This window comes from Carex rostrata, chromosome 12 (assembly GCF_964058835.1).
Source record: "Carex rostrata chromosome 12, lpCarRost1.2, whole genome shotgun sequence".
Taxonomy (NCBI): domain Eukaryota; kingdom Viridiplantae; phylum Streptophyta; class Magnoliopsida; order Poales; family Cyperaceae; genus Carex; species Carex rostrata.
Genome location: NC_135929.1, coordinates 9160872 through 9181750, shown reverse-complemented (window position 1 = coordinate 9181750; position 20879 = coordinate 9160872). Strand labels below are relative to the sequence as shown.

The 20879-nt window shown below is 43.0% G+C and overlaps 1 non-coding gene and 1 pseudogene across 1 annotated transcript; one reads left to right on the top strand and one right to left on the bottom strand.

Annotated features, from left to right (window-relative positions):
* Positions 1–1810: 1810 nt before the first annotated feature.
* Positions 1811–19490, bottom strand: LOC144563600 (uncharacterized; annotated as a pseudogene).
* Positions 19432–19542, top strand: LOC144563738 (small nucleolar RNA R71). The gene has a single exon (XR_013514407.1). It is a non-coding gene; the product is annotated as a small nucleolar RNA R71 (small nucleolar RNA).
* The last annotated feature ends 1337 nt before the right edge of the window (positions 19543–20879 follow it).

Below are 20879 nucleotides of genomic sequence, written 5' to 3'. Positions count from 1 at the left end.
GTTCTAATTTAAGACCACAGGTACTAAGGTGTCATAAAACATAAACTCACCAACTATTTACCCCAACTTGTGCCATGAGGTTATACCATCGAAATCACCACATTTTTAGATTTTTATTTTCTCAAGGCTTCAAATTTAATTGTTTTTCCCCTAAAGAGCACAAAACTTACCAGATATAAGCAAATAAACAAACAAAATAAAGAACCTAAGATACAATTCCTACAAATTTTACCCCCTCAAGCCTAAACATTGGCACCGACTCGGTGCAATAAACAAGCTAATGAAAGGTAAAAAGAGGAGATGAGAAAAACTCACAATGAGAATCAGGTCGACGGAGGTGGTGGAGCAGTCCCCTGAGATGATGTACCAGTCGCTGGTGGTGATGAACGCCTAGGTGGTCGGCGCCGCGGTATCGGGTCAGCGGAAACAAAGCCGGAGTCAGACATATGACCGTAAATGCGGTCCGTCCGATGGTAAGTACTATGCTGCTGCTCGGCTATCTCATCTACCGTCCCTGCAAGGTCCGTGTACTAGACCTGCATACGCCCCATCTGTGTGGTGAGCTGAGTCATGTCGGAATGAGAAGTGCGGAACTGACCCGTCATGTAGGTCTAATGCTCAGTAAATTGCCCACCTATGTAAGTGCGGAGGTCGGCAATCTGTCGGTCTACAGAGTTGAACCGCTCTTCTACATAATCGCGTAGCTGTGTGTACTGCCGATCGCTCTGACTGGCCAAATTAGTGATGTTGTTGTTCATGGTCTGCATCAACTCGTACATTTGCTGCGGGGTCACTTGGCCGGGACCAGGAGCCCAATATGGAGGAGGCTGTGCATGATGCTGCTCAGGTGGAGGCATCCCAAATGGATCGACAGGTGGTGGGTGTGCAGCAGACTCGGCGCCAGGCTGGTGTGGTTGTGCCACATTAAGGGGCAGAATCCAAGTGGTAGGATCTGCCCTATCGATCGGAACCGGCAGAGGTACAGGAATCTGCCGACCGTTGGAAATGAAAAAGAAAGAGTTTCCAATTCGAGAGAAAATACCAGCCATTTGAAGATACGCCATGTCAATGAACTCGGTTTGCTTTTGGAGGCGATGGGCAGGGATTTTGTAAACTGGCCCGTCTGCAGGAATGACCCCATGGTAGATGGCAAGACGGGTCACAAACCCACCGCAAGAGATCATACCGCCCGGAGTGGCGTTTGTCCGCACGTTCAAGAGGTTATCAATGAAGAAGCTGCCGACGTGGGGTAATTTCTCGGGACTGGTCAGAGCATGGATCATGGCATAGATGAAGTATGTCTCGCACTCGCCCATGGTACCCACCGTCTCACCGCGTGCAAAGATAGTGAAGGCGAGTGCACGCTGGATGTAGCGAAACACCGGGTGGCTGATCTGACTGGCCTTGTAAGTGCGCCGAGGACCACCAATCAGCTGGCAGGAGAAGTCGTAAAAACTGGAATCCGGCTCCCAATTAGGCACTGTCAATGCCTCAGGCTGGTGAGTGAACCCCAGGAGGTTGCTGAGTTCCTCAATTGTGATCTGGTACTCCGCACCGTCCAAATAGTACTGCAATAAAGTATCATCCTCCATGTGAAGAGAAGATAAAAACTCATAAGTTAAAGTGCGGTACGCAGGAAATGGTCTGGTACAATAGTCCCAAATACCAAGGGAAGACATAAGGGACTGAACCTCATCTAAAATGCAAATTAATTTTAAAATACGAAATTTAAACATGCAAAAAAAAGTAAATTGCTTGGGTTGCCTCCCAAGAAGCGCTTGTTTATCGTCTCGAGCTTGACTCTCCTCTTCTAGTTCGTTTGTGCATCGGTAAGGGAGACGTTAATCTTCCCTTCAACCGGTTCTCCATAATTGTACACCTTGAGTCGCTGCCCATTTACTTTAAATGCGCCAGTTCGTTCGCTCCAGATTTCTACCGCCCCATGTTCAAACACACGTTTCACCTGAAACGGGCCACTCCATTTGGACTTGAGTTTTCCTGCAAAGAGTTTAAAACGTGAATTGAACAATAAAACATAATCACCAATATGAAACTCCCTTCGTATGATGTGCTTGTCATGCCATTGTTTAGTCCTTTCCTTGTAGATTTTGGCATTCTCATACGCGCTGAGACGGATTTCCTCAAGTTCATGCAAGTCAAAGACGCGTTTTCGTCCGGCCTGTTGCATGTCGAAATTGAGAGATTTGATAGCCCAAAACGCCTTGTGCTCCAGTTCAACGGGCAAATGACATGGCTTGCCATAGACAAGCTTGAAAGGAGTCATGCCAATTGGGGTTTTGTAGGCCGTGCGGTATGCCCAAAGTCCGTCATCTAGTCTCAAACTCCAGTCTTTTCGGGTCAAGCCTACAGCGGTTTGGAGGATGTGCTTGATCTCACGGTTTGACACTTCAACTTGGCCACTTGTTTGCGGATGATACGGAGTGGCCACTTTGTGTTTGACACCATATTTCTCCATGAGACTAGCAAAGGATCGGTTGATGAAGTGAGACCCTCCATCACTAATCACCACTCTTGGAACACCGAACCTCGGAAAAATTACCTTTTGAAAAAGGCGCTTCACAGTTTTTGAGTCAGCTTCTGGGCTTGGTATTGCTTCTACCCATTTGAAAACATAATCCACTGCTACAAGGATGTACTTGTTGTTGCATGAACTTGGAAAGGGTCCCATAAAATCAATGCCCCATACATCGAATAATTCGACTTCTAGAATGCTTTGTTGAGGCATCTCATGTCTCTTGGTTATGCTGCCCATTCTTTGACATTTGTCACAAGAGAGAACAAACATCCTTGTGTCCTTGAAAAGGGTTGGCCAATAGAAACCGGCTTGCAGTACTTTGGCAGCCGTTTTGTTGGTTGAAGCATGTCCGCCGTAGGGTGATGAATGACAGTGGTAGATGATCGATTGTACCTCATCATGTGGAATGCATCTTCTATGAATCCCATCAACACCAAGCTTAAAGAGATATGGGTCATCCCAATAATAGTGCTTGGCATCCGCATAGTTCTTTCGGGATTGGTATGTGAGGTTTGGTGGTAGAGACCCGCATGCAAGAAAATTGGCAATATCCGCGAACCATGGGTATTCGATCCTACCCACTTGGTAGAGCTGCTCATCAGCAAAAGAGTCATCAATGGGCAAGTCTTCATTTGGTTCAGGTTTGATGCGCGAAAGGTGGTCAGCTACAAGGTTTTCGGTACCCTTCTTGTCTCTAATCTCCTGGTCGAACTCTTGGAGTAGAAGGATCCAACGGATGAGACGGGGTTTGGCATCTTTTTTCGTGAGAAGATAGCGAACTGCGGCGTGATCCGTGTAGACTATCACCTTGGAACCAACTAGGTAAGGTCTAAACTTGTTGATGGTGAAAACCACCGCAAGTAGCTCCTTTTCGGTAGTGGTGTAGTTGACTTGAGCCTCATCTAGAACCTTGCTTGCATAGTAGATGGTACACGGCTTTTTGTCAATTCGTTGCCCTAGCACTGCTCCAACGGCATAATCGCTCACATCGCACATAATCTCGAAAGATTAGCTCCAATTTGGTGGTTGCAGGATGGGAGCGGAGATCAATGCTTCCTTTATCCTATTGAAAGCATCTAGACAATCTTGGGTAAAATCAAATGGAGCATCTTTTAGCAAAAGATTAGTCAAGGGTTTAGCAATTTTAGAAAAGTCCTTAATGAACCTTCTATAGAACCCAGCGTGTCCTAGGATACTTCTAACCCCTTTAACATTTGTTGGTGGAGGTAACTTTTCAATTACCTCAATCTTTGCACGGTCAACCTCTAAACCCTTAGCGGAAATAACATGACCTAAAACAACACCCTCTTGTACCATAAAATGACATTTTTCCCAATTCAAGACAAGATTTACCTCTTCACATCTTTGTAGGACTTTGGATAGGTTTAACAAACATTCATCAAAAGTGGTACCATAAACCGAGAAGTCATCCATGAAAACTTCCATAGATTTCTCAATTAGGTCAGAAAATATACCCATCATAGCCCTTTGAAATGTTGCAGGTGCATTGCACAAACCAAAGGGCATCCTACGATATGCAAAGGTACCGTATGGACATGTAAAAGTGGTCTTTTCTTGGTCATCAGGGTGAATTGGTACTTGAAAGAACCCACTATAACCATCAAGATAACAAAAGAAAGAGTGCTTAGCTAGCCGTTCAAGCAATTGATCAATGAACGGAAGAGGAAAATGATCCTTGCGCGTGCCGGTGTTGAGCTTTCGATAATCGATGCACATGCGCCATCCCGTCACTAACCTTGTCGCAATAGGCTCGCCGTTTTCTCCTTCAATGACCGTTGTTCCTCCCTTCTTTGGCACCACGTGAATTGGGCTCACCCATTTGCTGTCGGAGATTGAATAGATGATGCCAGCATCAAGGAGCTTTTGGATCTCCTTTCGCACCATGATATCACTTTATTAGACCTATTATTTCGACTTGTTTCCATACAAAAATCTATGTTTTGAACCAACAAATGGTGCCTTTTACATTGAATATCCATAGAATGTGGTACTGCTATGTTTTGGTTCTTACTTTGCAGGAATCAGGCGAAAACGGGCAAAATCAGGGAAGTTACTGAAATCTGAGACATCCGATGCGACCCTCATCACATCCGATGCGACCCTCATCAGAGCGGATGCGACCCTCATCAGAGCGGATGCGACCCTCATCAGAGTCGATGCGACCCTCATCAGAGTCGATGCGACCCTCATCAGAGTCGATGCGACCCTCATCAGAGTCGATGCAGGTTGCATCAGACCTGATGCAGGTCGCATCGCGAGTTTCCAGAGCAGACAGCAAAGGCCCAGAATTGAAGCACTCGTTTTAAAAAGCCTATAAATAGGCCACCCCTGCTACCAGAGAGGGGGTTCCGAAATTTAAAGATTCAAAGCCTCAAGGAGAGAGAAAAGGTGAAGAGAGAAGAGAGAGATTGGAGATCGCTTGGAGAAGAAGAGAAGATTGCAAGATCCTCTCCAATCCACCTTGGATCTTTGAGCTTCATCATGATCTGCCTATTCTCTCTCTCTTTTATGCTTTCTTTTGCTATGCTTGAGTAGATCTCTAGTTCTTAGGGTTAGGATGTAGTCTCTAAACCTTGTCTTTGAGTTGAATGATGTTTTGATCTAAGTTTGAACTTGTGTGATTGTTGTTTGAGTATTCATTGTTTGCTTGATTGTGATTTCTTGATTGTCTACTGTTAGATGTCTATAGCATCTCTTCTAGTAATTTGGCCTTGATGTATCTTGTAATTGTGATTGAGCATTTGAGGTAGATCTAAGATCAATAGTAGCCGAGAGGTGAAATTTCTATTATCGAAAGGTTGTAGATACCTCTAGTTAACCAGACAATCAATTTAGGTTAGATACCAGTAGGCGAGAGCCACAGGTCGAAGCCTCGCACAAGAAATCAACTTAGATACGAACTCATGTCAGCTCTGCTCGAGGGCCATGCGACCCGCATCAGAGATGATGCGAGTCGCATCATACGGGTCGCATCAGAGATGATGCGAGTCGCATCATACGGGTCGCATCAGAGATGATGCGAGTCGCATGATAGGTCCAGAGAAGGCAAAGTTTGGGATGAAGTCTGAAACCCTAAGAACACCTTTTATAATTGATTCAAAACCAAATCTTTTAATCACTTTCATTTACCTTTAATTGAATTGTCTTTTGAAATTTAGAAATTGAAACAAATCAAACCCAATTCTTCAAACTTCTAGTACCTAGCTTGGATTTGTGAAAGTCTAGAATTGAATTTAACCGTCCCTGAGGATCGATACCTTATTTTACTACACGGATAGGGTTGTGCACTTGCAACCTTAGACAAGAGTAAATTCAAGGTTTAAACTGGTACAACTTGTTGTACCTGAAACTTTGTAAGCACACTCTGAGAAGCGAACAAGTTTTTGGCGCCGTTGCCGGGGACGGCTATTAATTCTTTTCTAGATTGTTGCTTATCCAAGTTAATCTAGATTTTAATTTGTATCTTTTTCTTTTATTTTTCTCTTACCACAGGAACACAGCTGTTCCTGCACAACCACCTCTCGACGCGCCCCGCATCACAACCGACGCGACTCGCGTGGAAGAGACAGAGAAGCTCAAGACGCTATGGCAACATACCAACAGTGGTCCGGTCACGACAATTCTCGAGGAGGAGGAGGCGGTCGATACAGGGTTGATCAGATCACAGCTCTATCTGCTAGAGCTGCCGAGCTGGAGGAAGCCATGCAAGAGGCTCTAATCAAAATGAGCATGAAGGCAGTCGGTAACCATCGACCACAGCCATGTGTCATGTGTGGGGACATGAGGCATTCTTACGAGTCTTGCCCACTGGCGGAATGGGATGAGCAACCCGAGCAGGTCAACTATCTCAGCACCTACAATCGCAATTTCTACAATAATGCACCATTCAACAACTCGAACAACCACGCATTTCAATCTGATCCACCCGAGCCGTACATTGATCCCGCTGTGAGTGACTTCATGCACCAGCAAAGGAAGATGAATCAGATGATGCTCGAGCAGATGCAAGCGATCAATGCCCAATTAGCTGCTCGAAGCAAGATGATGAATACGCTAATGGATCAATTGGCTAAGGGACAACTCCGCGAGGGATACGAGAGTTCAGTTAAAAATTACCCTGATGAGTTGCAGGTTGAAACAAACGAGTTAGAACCAGTGTATGGAGCAGAGGTGACAACTGTTGACTTGGAGGAACCTGGATGCGGGCCGCATGAATCTCACGCGAGTCGCGTGCCACGACCTGAAGACTTGGAGACCAGAGGAAGCGGGTTGGATGAAATCCACGCGGGATCCGTACGCGAGCCAATTGCACCAGACGCGGGTTGCGTCAAAGCCCAACCAGAGGCGCCGACTTTTGAACTCAAGACTCTCCCAGCTAACTTCAGGTATAAGTTCCTAGTCCCAGATAAATCTTGTCTTGTGATCATAAGTGCAGATCTCAAACCCGATCGGACTGCCACGCTCTTGGAGAAATTGAAAGTTAACACGGGCGCGATCAGGTGCTCTATCATGACCTTGAAAGAAATCTTGTGGATTCTCCTGATGCAAGGGCTTGATCGCATGGTCCGTGTACCACAGAAGTGGGTGCTTCCTCCAGTGCCGCCTGATCCACCTTCCACAAACCTGTGAGACGCCCCCGCTTCACCCTTCACTCCATGTCTGGTTAGTTTCCATATTTTCTTCTATTTTACTTTTTCTTGTGTGAATTCAAGCATTGAGGACAATGCTTCATTCAAGCTTGGGGGGGTGAATAGAAGAAAACTGTATCTGCATTTAGGTCACGTTTATTTTTCCAAAATTTGCATTTTTAGGTGATAAATTTGTGTGATTGCTTGGGTTAAGGACTTGTTTGAACAATTTTGGTTGTGATTTGGATGACTTTGAAAAATTAGAACTAACCTCATAATTGATCAAATAACTGATTAGGAAGGGATGTTTTGAGAACTTGAAAGGATGAAAACTTGAATTGTATCAAAAATCAATTTTTGAAACTGAACTGTGCCTTTTAAATAGGGAAATGGGGATTTGGATATTCATTGGTATGAATGAATACCAATGGATGTGTGTATTCATGGTATGTGCAAAAGCAAAAGAAAAAAAAAAAGAAAAAGAAAGAAAAGATGGAGAAAATAAGAGTACTGGCAATAAGTCCTATTGGGCGCCTTTGAGCTCGTCTCCCAAATTTAAAAAAAAAAAAAAAAAAAAAGGATGGAGAAAATAAGAGTACTGGCAATAAGTCCTATTGGGCGCCTTTGAGCTCGTCTCCCAAATTTAGAAAAGAAAAATAACTTTTGCATATATCAACACACGAAGTCCGCGACTTGCTAACCTAAGCTTGTTCCAAGCTTGGGGGAGAAAAAGGGAAAATCTCCACAAATGAGAGCTTGATTTTAGTAAAAGAATGATAGATTGATCAATTCGAGTATTCAGCTTTGCAAGTATTAAAACATTCTAGAACTTGAAGTTTGATTAGTCAATTTGTGGGGTGAATCAAAATTGATCAAGGAAAGTCCAAATCATACCATAAAGATTCTCGAGGTTCTTGATTTAAGCAACTCATGTAAATTTTCACATTTAGAAACTTAACTTGCATTTAGAGTCCAGCCCGGTAACAAAGAACAGATCTCTGCTTGAGGACAAGCAAAGGTTAAGCTTGGGGGAATTTGATATCACTTTATTAGACCTATTATTTCGACTTGTTTCCATACAAAAATCTATGTTTTGAACCAACAAATGGTGCCTTTTACATTGAATATCCATAGAATGTGGTACTGCTATGTTTTGGTTCTTACTTTGCAGGAATCAGGCGAAAACGGGCAAAATCAGGGAAGTTACTGAAATCTGAGACATCCGATGCGACCCTCATCACATCCGATGCGACCCTCATCAGAGCTGATGCGACCCTCATCAGAGTCGATGCGACCCTCATCAGAGTCGATGCGACCCTCATCAGAGTCGATGCGACCCTCATCAGAGTCGATGCAGGTTGCATCAGACCTGATGCAGGTCGCATCGCGAGTTTCCAGAGCAGACAGCAAAGGCCCAGAATTGAAGCACTCGTTTTAAAAAGCCTATAAATAGGCCACCCCTGCTACCAGAGAGGGGGTTCCGAAATTTAAAGATTCAAAGCCTCAAGGAGAGAGAAAAGGTGAAGAGAGAAGAGAGAGATTGGAGATCGCTTGGAGAAGAAGAGAAGATTGCAAGATCCTCTCCAATCCACCTTGGATCTTTGAGCTTCATCATGATCTGCCTATTCTCTCTCTCTTTTATGCTTTCTTTTGCTATGCTTGAGTAGATCTCTAGTTCTTAGGGTTAGGATGTAGTCTCTAAACCTTGTCTTTGAGTTGAATGATGTTTTGATCTAAGTTTGAACTTGTGTGATTGTTGTTTGAGTATTCATTGTTTGCTTGATTGTGATTTCTTGATTGTCTACTGTTAGATGTCTATAGCATCTCTTCTAGTAATTTGGCCTTGATGTATCTTGTAATTGTGATTGAGCATTTGAGGTAGATCTAAGATCAATAGTAGCCGAGAGGTGAAATTTTTATTATCGAAAGGTTGTAGATACCTCTAGTTAACCAGACAATCAATTTAGGTTAGATACCAGTAGGCGAGAGCCACAGGTCGAAGCCTCGCACAAGAAATCAACTTAGATACGAACTCATGTCAGCTCTGCTCGAGGGCCATGCGACCCGCATCAGAGATGATGCGAGTCGCATCATACGGGTCGCATCAGAGATGATGCGAGTCGCATGATAGGTCCAGAGAAGGCAAAGTTTGGGATGAAGTCTGAAACCCTAAGAACACCTTTTATAATTGATTCAAAACCAAATCTTTTAATCACTTTCATTTACCTTTAATTGAATTGTCTTTTGAAATTTAGAAATTGAAACAAATCAAACCCAATTCTTCAAACTTCTAGTACCTAGCTTGGATTTGTGAAAGTCTAGAATTGAATTTAACCGTCCCTGAGGATCGATACCTTATTTTACTACACGGATAGGGTTGTGCACTTGCAACCTTAGACAAGAGTAAATTCAAGGTTTAAACTGGTACAACTTGTTGTACCTGAAACTTTGTAAGCACACTCTGAGAAGCGAACAAGTTTTTGGCGCCGTTGCCGGGGACGGCTATTAATTCTTTTCTAGATTGTTGCTTATCCAAGTTAATCTAGATTTTAATTTGTATCTTTTTCTTTTATTTTTCTCTTACCACAGGAACACAGCTGTTCCTGCACAACCACCTCTCGACGCGACCCGCATCACAACCGACGCGACTCGCGTGGAAGAGACAGAGAAGCTCAAGACGCTATGGCAACATACCAACAGTGGTCCGGTCACGACAATTCTCGAGGAGGAGGAGGCGGTCGATACAGGGTTGATCAGATCACAGCTCTATCTGCTAGAGCTGCCGAGCTGGAGGAAGCCATGCAAGAGGCTCTAATCAAAATGAGCATGAAGGCAGTCGGTAACCATCGACCACAGCCATGTGTCATGTGTGGGGACATGAGGCATTCTTACGAGTCTTGCCCACTGGCGGAATGGGATGAGCAACCCGAGCAGGTCAACTATCTCAGCACCTACAATCGCAATTTCTACAATAATGCACCATTCAACAACTCAAACAACCACGCATTTCAATCTGATCCACCCGAGCCGTACATTGATCCCGCTGTGAGTGACTTCATGCACCAGCAAAGGAAGATGAATCAGATGATGCTCGAGCAGATGCAAGCGATCAATGCCCAATTAGCTGCTCGAAGCAAGATGATGAATACGCTAATGGATCAATTGGCTAAGGGACAACTCCGCGAGGGATACGAGAGTTCAGTTAAAAATTACCCTGATGAGTTGCAGGTTGAAACAAACGAGTTAGAACCAGTGTATGGAGCAGAGGTGACAACTGTTGACCTGGAGGAACCTGGATGCGGGCCGCATGAATCTCACGCGAGTCGCGTGCCACGACCTGAAGACTTGGAGACCAGAGGAAGCGGGTTGGATGAAATCCACGCGGGTTGCGTCAAAGCCCAACCAGAGGCGCCGACTTTTGAACTCAAGACTCTCCCAGCTAACTTCAGGTATAAGTTCCTAGTCCCAGATAAATCTTGTCTTGTGATCATAAGTGCAGATCTCAAACCCGATCGGACTGCCACGCTCTTGGAGAAATTGAAAGTTAACACGGGCGCGATCAGGTGCTCTATCATGACCTTGAAAGAAATCTTGTGGATTCTCCTGATGCAAGGGCTTGATCGCATGGTCCGTGTACCACAGAAGTGGGTGCTTCCTCCAGTGCCGCCTGATCCACCTTCCACAAACCTGTGAGACGCCCCCGCTTCACCCTTCACTCCATGTCTGGTTAGTTTCCATATTTTCTTCTATTTTACTTTTTCTTGTGTGAATTCAAGCATTGAGGACAATGCTTCATTCAAGCTTGGGGGGGTGAATAGAAGAAAACTGTATCTGCATTTAGGTCACGTTTATTTTTCCAAAATTTGCATTTTTAGGTGATAAATTTGTGTGATTGCTTGGGTTAAGGACTTGTTTGAACAATTTTGGTTGTGATTTGGATGACTTTGAAAAATTAGAACTAACCTCATAATTGATCAAAGAACTGATTAGGAAGGGATGTTTTGAGAACTTGAAAGGATGAAAACTTGAATTGTATCAAAAATCAATTTTTGAAACTGAACTGTGCCTTTTAAATAGGGAAATGGGGATTTGGATATTCATTGGTATGAATGAATACCAATGGATGTGTGTATTCATGGTATGTGCAAAAGCAAAAGAAAAAAAAAAAGAAAAAGAAAGAAAAGATGGAGAAAATAAGAGTACTGGCAATAAGTCCTATTGGGCGCCTTTGAGCTCGTCTCCCAAATTTAAAAAAAAAAAAAAAAGAAAGGATGGAGAAAATAAGAGTACTGGCAATAAGTCCTATTGGGCGCCTTTGAGCTCGTCTCCCAAATTTAGAAAAGAAAAATAACTTTTGCATATATCAACACACGAAGTCCGCGACTTGCTAACCTAAGCTTGTTCCAAGCTTGGGGGAGAAAAAGGGAAAATCTCCACAAATGAGAGCTTGATTTTAGTAAAAGAATGATAGATTGATCAATTCGAGTATTCAGCTTTGCAAGTATTAAAACATTCTAGAACTTGAAGTTTGATTAGTCAATTTGTGGGGTGAATCAAAATTGATCAAGGAAAGTCCAAATCATACCATAAAGATTCTCGAGGTTCTTGATTTAAGCAACTCATGTAAATTTTCACATTTAGGAACTTAACTTGCATTTAGAGTCCAGCCCGGTAACAAAGAACAGATCTCTGCTTGAGGACAAGCAAAGGTTAAGCTTGGGGGAATTTGATATCACTTTATTAGACCTATTATTTCGGCTTGTTTCCATACAAAAATCTATGTTTTGAACCAACAAATGGTGCCTTTTACATTGAATATCCATAGAATGTGGTACTGCTATGTTTTGGTTCTTACTTTGCAGGAATCAGGCGAAAACGGGCAAAATCAGGGAAGTTACTGAAATCTGAGACATCCGATGCGACCCTCATCACATCCGATGCGACCCTCATCAGAGCTGATGCGACCCTCATCAGAGTCGATGCGACCCTCATCAGAGTCGATGCGACCCTCATCAGAGTCGATGCGACCCTCATCAGAGTCGATGCGACCCTCATCAGAGTCGATGCAGGTTGCATCAGACCTGATGCAGGTCGCATCGCGAGTTTCCAGAGCAGACAGCAAAGGCCCAGAATTGAAGCACTCGTTTTAAAAAGCCTATAAATAGGCCACCCCTGCTACCAGAGAGGGGGTTCCGAAATTTAAAGATTCAAAGCCTCAAGGAGAGAGAAAAGGTGAAGAGAGAAGAGAGAGATTGGAGATCGCTTGGAGAAGAAGAGAAGATTGCAAGATCCTCTCCAATCCACCTTGGATCTTTGAGCTTCATCATGATCTGCCTATTCTCTCTCTCTTTTATGCTTTCTTTTGCTATGCTTGAGTAGATCTCTAGTTCTTAGGGTTAGGATGTAGTCTCTAAACCTTGTCTTTGAGTTGAATGATGTTTTGATCTAAGTTTGAACTTGTGTGATTGTTGTTTGAGTATTCATTGTTTGCTTGATTGTGATTTCTTGATTGTCTACTGTTAGATGTCTATAGCATCTCTTCTAGTAATTTGGCCTTGATGTATCTTGTAATTGTGATTGAGCATTTGAGGTAGATCTAAGATCAATAGTAGCCGAGAGGTGAAATTTTTATTATCGAAAGGTTGTAGATACCTCTAGTTAACCAGACAATCAATTTAGGTTAGATACCAGTAGGCGAGAGCCACAGGTCGAAGCCTCGCACAAGAAATCAACTTAGATACGAACTCATGTCAGCTCTGCTCGAGGGCCATGCGACCCGCATCAGAGATGATGCGAGTCGCATCATACGGGTCGCATCAGAGATGATGCGAGTCGCATGATAGGTCCAGAGAAGGCAAAGTTTGGGATGAAGTCTGAAACCCTAAGAACACCTTTTATAATTGATTCAAAACCAAATCTTTTAATCACTTTCATTTACCTTTAATTGAATTGTCTTTTGAAATTTAGAAATTGAAACAAATCAAACCCAATTCTTCAAACTTCTAGTACCTAGCTTGGATTTGTGAAAGTCTAGAATTGAATTTAACCGTCCCTGAGGATCGATACCTTATTTTACTACACGGATAGGGTTGTGCACTTGCAACCTTAGACAAGAGTAAATTCAAGGTTTAAACTGGTACAACTTGTTGTACCTGAAACTTTGTAAGCACACTCTGAGAAGCGAACAAGTTTTTGGCGCCGTTGCCGGGGACGGCTATTAATTCTTTTCTAGATTGTTGCTTATCCAAGTTAATCTAGATTTTAATTTGTATCTTTTTCTTTTATTTTTCTCTTACCACAGGAACACAGCTGTTCCTGCACAACCACCTCTCGACGCGACCCGCATCACAACCGACGCGACTCGCGTGGAAGAGACAGAGAAGCTCAAGACGCTATGGCAACATACCAACAGTGGTCCGGTCACGACAATTCTCGAGGAGGAGGAGGCGGTCGATACAGGGTTGATCAGATCACAGCTCTATCTGCTAGAGCTGCCGAGCTGGAGGAAGCCATGCAAGAGGCTCTAATCAAAATGAGCATGAAGGCAGTCGGTAACCATCGACCACAGCCATGTGTCATGTGTGGGGACATGAGGCATTCTTACGAGTCTTGCCCACTGGCGGAATGGGATGAGCAACCCGAGCAGGTCAACTATCTCAGCACCTACAATCGCAATTTCTACAATAATGCACCATTCAACAACTCAAACAACCACGCATTTCAATCTGATCCACCCGAGCCGTACATTGATCCCGCTGTGAGTGACTTCATGCACCAGCAAAGGAAGATGAATCAGATGATGCTCGAGCAGATGCAAGCGATCAATGCCCAATTAGCTGCTCGAAGCAAGATGATGAATACGCTAATGGATCAATTGGCTAAGGGACAACTCCGCGAGGGATACGAGAGTTCAGTTAAAAATTACCCTGATGAGTTGCAGGTTGAAACAAACGAGTTAGAACCAGTGTATGGAGCAGAGGTGACAACTGTTGACCTGGAGGAACCTGGATGCGGGCCGCATGAATCTCACGCGAGTCGCGTGCCACGACCTGAAGACTTGGAGACCAGAGGAAGCGGGTTGGATGAAATCCACGCGGGTTGCGTCAAAGCCCAACCAGAGGCGCCGACTTTTGAACTCAAGACTCTCCCAGCTAACTTCAGGTATAAGTTCCTAGTCCCAGATAAATCTTGTCTTGTGATCATAAGTGCAGATCTCAAACCCGATCGGACTGCCACGCTCTTGGAGAAATTGAAAGTTAACACGGGCGCGATCAGGTGCTCTATCATGACCTTGAAAGAAATCTTGTGGATTCTCCTGATGCAAGGGCTTGATCGCATGGTCCGTGTACCACAGAAGTGGGTGCTTCCTCCAGTGCCGCCTGATCCACCTTCCACAAACCTGTGAGACGCCCCCGCTTCACCCTTCACTCCATGTCTGGTTAGTTTCCATATTTTCTTCTATTTTACTTTTTCTTGTGTGAATTCAAGCATTGAGGACAATGCTTCATTCAAGCTTGGGGGGGTGAATAGAAGAAAACTGTATCTGCATTTAGGTCACGTTTATTTTTCCAAAATTTGCATTTTTAGGTGATAAATTTGTGTGATTGCTTGGGTTAAGGACTTGTTTGAACAATTTTGGTTGTGATTTGGATGACTTTGAAAAATTAGAACTAACCTCATAATTGATCAAAGAACTGATTAGGAAGGGATGTTTTGAGAACTTGAAAGGATGAAAACTTGAATTGTATCAAAAATCAATTTTTGAAACTGAACTGTGCCTTTTAAATAGGGAAATGGGGATTTGGATATTCATTGGTATGAATGAATACCAATGGATGTGTGTATTCATGGTATGTGCAAAAGCAAAAGAAAAAAAAAAAGAAAAAGAAAGAAAAGATGGAGAAAATAAGAGTACTGGCAATAAGTCCTATTGGGCGCCTTTGAGCTCGTCTCCCAAATTTAAAAAAAAAAAAAAAAAGAAAGGATGGAGAAAATAAGAGTACTGGCAATAAGTCCTATTGGGCGCCTTTGAGCTCGTCTCCCAAATTTAGAAAAGAAAAATAACTTTTGCATATATCAACACACGAAGTCCGCGACTTGCTAACCTAAGCTTGTTCCAAGCTTGGGGGAGAAAAAGGGAAAATCTCCACAAATGAGAGCTTGATTTTAGTAAAAGAATGATAGATTGATCAATTCGAGTATTCAGCTTTGCAAGTATTAAAACATTCTAGAACTTGAAGTTTGATTAGTCAATTTGTGGGGTGAATCAAAATTGATCAAGGAAAGTCCAAATCATACCATAAAGATTCTCGAGGTTCTTGATTTAAGCAACTCATGTAAATTTTCACATTTAGGAACTTAACTTGCATTTAGAGTCCAGCCCGGTAACAAAGAACAGATCTCTGCTTGAGGACAAGCAAAGGTTAAGCTTCGGGGAATTTGATATCACTTTATTAGACCTATTATTTCGGCTTGTTTCCATACAAAAATCTATGTTTTGAACCAACAAATGGTGCCTTTTACATTGAATATCCATAGAATGTGGTACTGCTATGTTTTGGTTCTTACTTTGCAGGAATCAGGCGAAAACGGGCAAAATCAGGGAAGTTACTGAAATCTGAGACATCCGATGCGACCCTCATCACATCCGATGCGACCCTCATCAGAGTCGATGCGACCCTCATCAGAGTCGATGCGACCCTCATCAGAGTCGATGCGACCCTCATCAGAGTCGATGCGACCCTCATCAGAGTCGATGCAGGTTGCATCAGACCTGATGCAGGTCGCATCGCGAGTTTCCAGAGCAGACAGCAAAGGCCCAGAATTGAAGCACTCGTTTTAAAAAGCCTATAAATAGGCCACCCCTGCTACCAGAGAGGGGGTTCCGAAATTTAAAGATTCAAAGCCTCAAGGAGAGAGAAAAGGTGAAGAGAGAAGAGAGAGATTGGAGATCGCTTGGAGAAGAAGAGAAGATTGCAAGATCCTCTCCAATCCACCTTGGATCTTTGAGCTTCATCATGATCTGCCTATTCTCTCTCTCTTTTATGCTTTCTTTTGCTATGCTTGAGTAGATCTCTAGTTCTTAGGGTTAGGATGTAGTCTCTAAACCTTGTCTTTGAGTTGAATGATGTTTTGATCTAAGTTTGAACTTGTGTGATTGTTGTTTGAGTATTCATTGTTTGCTTGATTGTGATTTCTTGATTGATTCTTGATTGTCTACTGTTAGATGTCTATAGCATCTCTTCTAGTAATTTGGCCTTGATGTATCTTGTAATTGTGATTGAGCATTTGAGGTAGATCTAAGATCAATAGTAGCCGAGAGGTGAAATTTCTATTATCGAAAGGTTGTAGATACCTCTAGTTAACCAGACAATCAATTTAGGTTAGATACCAGTAGGCGAGAGCCACAGGTCGAAGCCTCGCACAAGAAATCAACTTAGATACGAACTCATGTCAGCTCTGCTCGAGGGCCATGCGACCCGCATCAGAGATGATGCGAGTCGCATCATACGGGTCGCATCAGAGATGATGCGAGTCGCATGATAGGTCCAGAGAAGGCAAAGTTTGGGATGAAGTCTGAAACCCTAAGAACACCTTTTATAATTGATTCAAAACCAAATCTTTTAATCACTTTCATTTACCTTTAATTGAATTGTCTTTTGAAATTTAGAAATTGAAACAAATCAAACCCAATTCTTCAAACTTCTAGTACCTAGCTTGGATTTGTGAAAGTCTAGAATTGAATTTAACCGTCCCTGAGGATCGATACCTTATTTTACTACACGGATAGGGTTGTGCACTTGCAACCTTAGACAAGAGTAAATTCAAGGTTTAAACTGGTACAACTTGTTGTACCTGAAACTTTGTAAGCACACTCTGAGAAGCAAACACACCACCTCACTAAGGTTCGGGTTCAATCTTCGCTGTCCTTCAATGGTTGGCTTGTGTCCTTCCTCCATGAGAATGCGGTGCATGCAAATGGAAGGGTTGATTCCTTTGAGGTCATCTATGGTGTGACCAATGGCCTTTTTGTGCTTCCTCAAAATTGTCAAGAGTTGGTCGGTTTGGTCTTGGTCCAGGGATGCATTAACAATAACAGGGTAAGTTTGGTTCGGGCCAAGGTATTCGTAGCGTAAGGTCGAGGGTAATGGCTTGAGTTCTACTTTGGGTGCATCCTCCAAGGTTTCGGCAAAGTTTGGAAGGGTCTCGGCGGTTGAAACCTGAAAAATTGGGCTAAGAATAGGCTCTTTGTCAATCTGGGAAGGGTTATTGCGGGCCGCAATAAATTCTGATTTCTGCAAATTCTCTGTCTGAATTGGTTGCGGGCCGCAATAACTTTCATTGCGGGCCGCAATAACTGTGCGAATCTCTTCCTTCTCTGTCTGGATTGGCTGCGGACCGCAATAACTTTCATTGCGGGCCATAATAACATCTACAGAACTCGTTTGGTTGGCTTTTTCGCACTCCTGATCCATCCAATACTCAAAGGAACCCTTCTCCAAGTTGTTCAGCAGCTCCTCATCTATCAACCTGTCAATAATCTCAACACTAAAAACACTTTGATCATTAGATGGATATCTCATGGATCTTTTGATGTCAAATGTTAATTTTTCTTCACCAATGTTCATTGTTATAATTCCATCATGAACATAAATCACGGCTTTTGCCGTATTGAGAAATGGTCGACCTAACAGGAGTGGAGTATGAGTGTCCTCATCCATGTCAACCACAACAAAGTCTATTGGAACAAAGAACTTTCCAATTTGAATCGGCAAGTCCTCTACAACTCCTAGGGGTAACTTAACCGATTGGTCTGCCAATTGGAGAGATATTCTGGTTGGCTTAAGTTCCCCTACACCTAACCTATCATAGACTGACTTGGGCATAAGACTTACACTTGCCCCTAGATCACATAGTGCACGTTTGAATTGGACATTTCCGATAGAACATGGTATGAAAAATTTACCCGGATCATCCAACTTTTTGGGCAATTCATTCATTACCATGGCACTACTGTTTGTATCTAAGGATACCATTTGTACTTCCTCAAGCTTACGCCTATTCGAAAGAATGTCCTTGAAAAATTTGGTGTAAACCGGCATTTGGGTCATTACCTCAGTCAATGGTAGGTTCACATGCAATTGTTTCATCAATTCAAGGAATTTGGCAAATTGTTTGTCGATCTTCTCATTCTTAAATCTACTAGGAAAAGGTGCATATTTATGAGGAGGGATATAGAGAGGTACCTGTTGTGCACTTACCTTTGGCATCTCATCTTGAGATGGCTTTGCTTGTTCCGCATGGCTGCTTGGTGCAACTGGTGTTTTTTTCTTCGAGGTGAAATCCTCATGTGTGGAGATGTGCTCATCATTGCCTCGTGCCTCTTCACCTTGCGGTTGTATGAAGTCATCCTTTGGCATAGGTGGATCCTCATATTGCGTACCGCTGCGAAGCATGTGCCTGACCGCCTTGACATCCTTGGGATTGTTCTCGGGCTTTGGCGGAAGGGTGCCCGGTGGGCGAGAGAATTGTGTAGCTTGTTGTGCAACTTGGTTTTCAAGCAATTTGTTTTGGGTTGCCAACATATCTACCTTTTTGGTCAATTCATCGAATTTTTGATTTTGACTTGTCATGAAAGTCTCCATCATTAATTCAAGATTGGATTTTGGTGGTGCATTAGAACCATACCCTTGGTTACCATAACCTTGATTTGGTCGATTAAAATTTAAGTTACCTTGGTTATTTTGGTTACCTTGGGTCGATTGGTCATTTTGTCTCCACGAAAAGTTTGGGTGATTTCTCCAACCGGGATTGTAGGTATTGGAGTAAGGATTGTTATTCGGTTTGAAATTGCCTTGGTTTATGGCATTAACTTCCTCATGACTAACCTCATTACTTATACCACAATTGATTGCTAAATGGTTGGTTCCACCACAAATTGAACAAGGAAGAGAAGAAGGATAGTTTACCGAATTTACGCTCATTTGATCAATTTTGCGATTTAAAACGGCAATTTTTGCGGCCATGTTTGAATTCGAATTCACCTCCTTCATTCCCCGTTGCAGGATGATCGGGGTCTCCCTAGGGTTGTGCCATTGGCTTTGGTTGAGAGCCATGTCATCAACCAACTTGTATCCATCAATAGCCCCCTTGTTCATGAGGCTACCTCCAGCGGCTGCATCTAGCATGCCTTTGTCGTGTGGCATGAGGCTGTTGTAGAAAATTTGCAATAAATTCCACCCTTCTATACCATGATGAGGGCAGCACCTCTGCAATTCTTGAAATCTTTCCCACGCCTCGCTCATGGTTTCATCTCCTTTTTGTCGGAAATTGTGGATTTGATGGCGCAAGGAGTTTGTTTTTGATGGTGGAAAGAACTTGTTGAGGAAAGCATTCGCCACCTTAGGCCAAGTGTTACGTTACGAAATTTTTACAATTAAATTGAATTGAATTAAAAGAAAGAATCAAGTTAATTGTGTTAATAAAATGGAAGTTTAAACCTTAATTAAGGTTTCCCTAAATAAGTAAGTTAATTGTGAATTGAAACCGCGTCGAAATTTCGAGATTTCGGAACTTTATAGGCTCAGTGCGGATTAGGTTGACCGCAGTGCGGGTGGAAGTCATCCGCAGTGGCTCAGACTTTTTCTGGAATTTTGACAAAAAAATGACTAAGTAGTGAGTGCGGGTGAGGGATCCGCAGTGCGGATGGGGTTAGCCGCACTCATGAATTTCTGTATTGCACTGAATTTTTCTGAAATCGGCTAAGTAGTGAGTGCGGATGAGGTTGAACCGCAGTGCGGATCAGGTTCATCCGCAGTAGGCTCGGACTTTTCCTGGATTCGGCTGGCAACCGACTAAGTCTCGAGTGCGGATTAGGCCACCCGCAGTGCGGATTGGCTAATCCGCATTCAGGGTAATTTTAACCCTAAAACCCAAATTAAACCTTCTCTCTCTCTCTCTCTTCCACCATTCCCCATTTCTAAGTGAAATTCGTCCAAGAGAGAAGGAAAAGATCCCGTGAGTTTCCGTTTCGTTCAGACTCCCGATTGTTGCGAGAAATCGAGTTTGGAACCGAGAAAGCAGCCGAGGATCTCTCAGAACCCTTCTATTTGGTATTTCTTTCTCTCCTTTTTACTTTCGAAACCTCGAATTTTCTCGATTTCTCGGATTCTCGTTTTAAACCCGAGATTTGTGCTCGAATTGCTCGAGGACTAGTTCCTCTACACTTCTTACTAGTTTGTTTGTCAATCTTTTTCCCGATTTCTTCCGATTTGTGAAATCTGATTTCTAGGGTTTCGTGCCAAAATTGAAAGTTGGCATAATCGTGATTTGATTTGTTTAACCCGACCAATTAGACTTGTAATCGGTAGGGTTGCCTCCTGATCGTGAATTTTTAGAACATTTAACGGCTGATTTGAGGTTTTGACCAAATTAGGGTTAACCAAACGGTGAATCGAATTGATCCGAGAACCAAAGTAGTGAAACGGTGATTGATGGTTACCAAATTGAAATAGTATAAGGCTAGAGGGCCTAGATGGAATTGTGTACCGTTATGTGAGATTTTGGTAAGAAAGAAAGAACCGAAAAGAATCGATACCAAAACATAAGAATTGATTTAGGACTGTACAAACCCTAAGTAAACGTATGGACCACTGAATCCAAATTAAACCAAGTATACGTATAATATAGGTGTA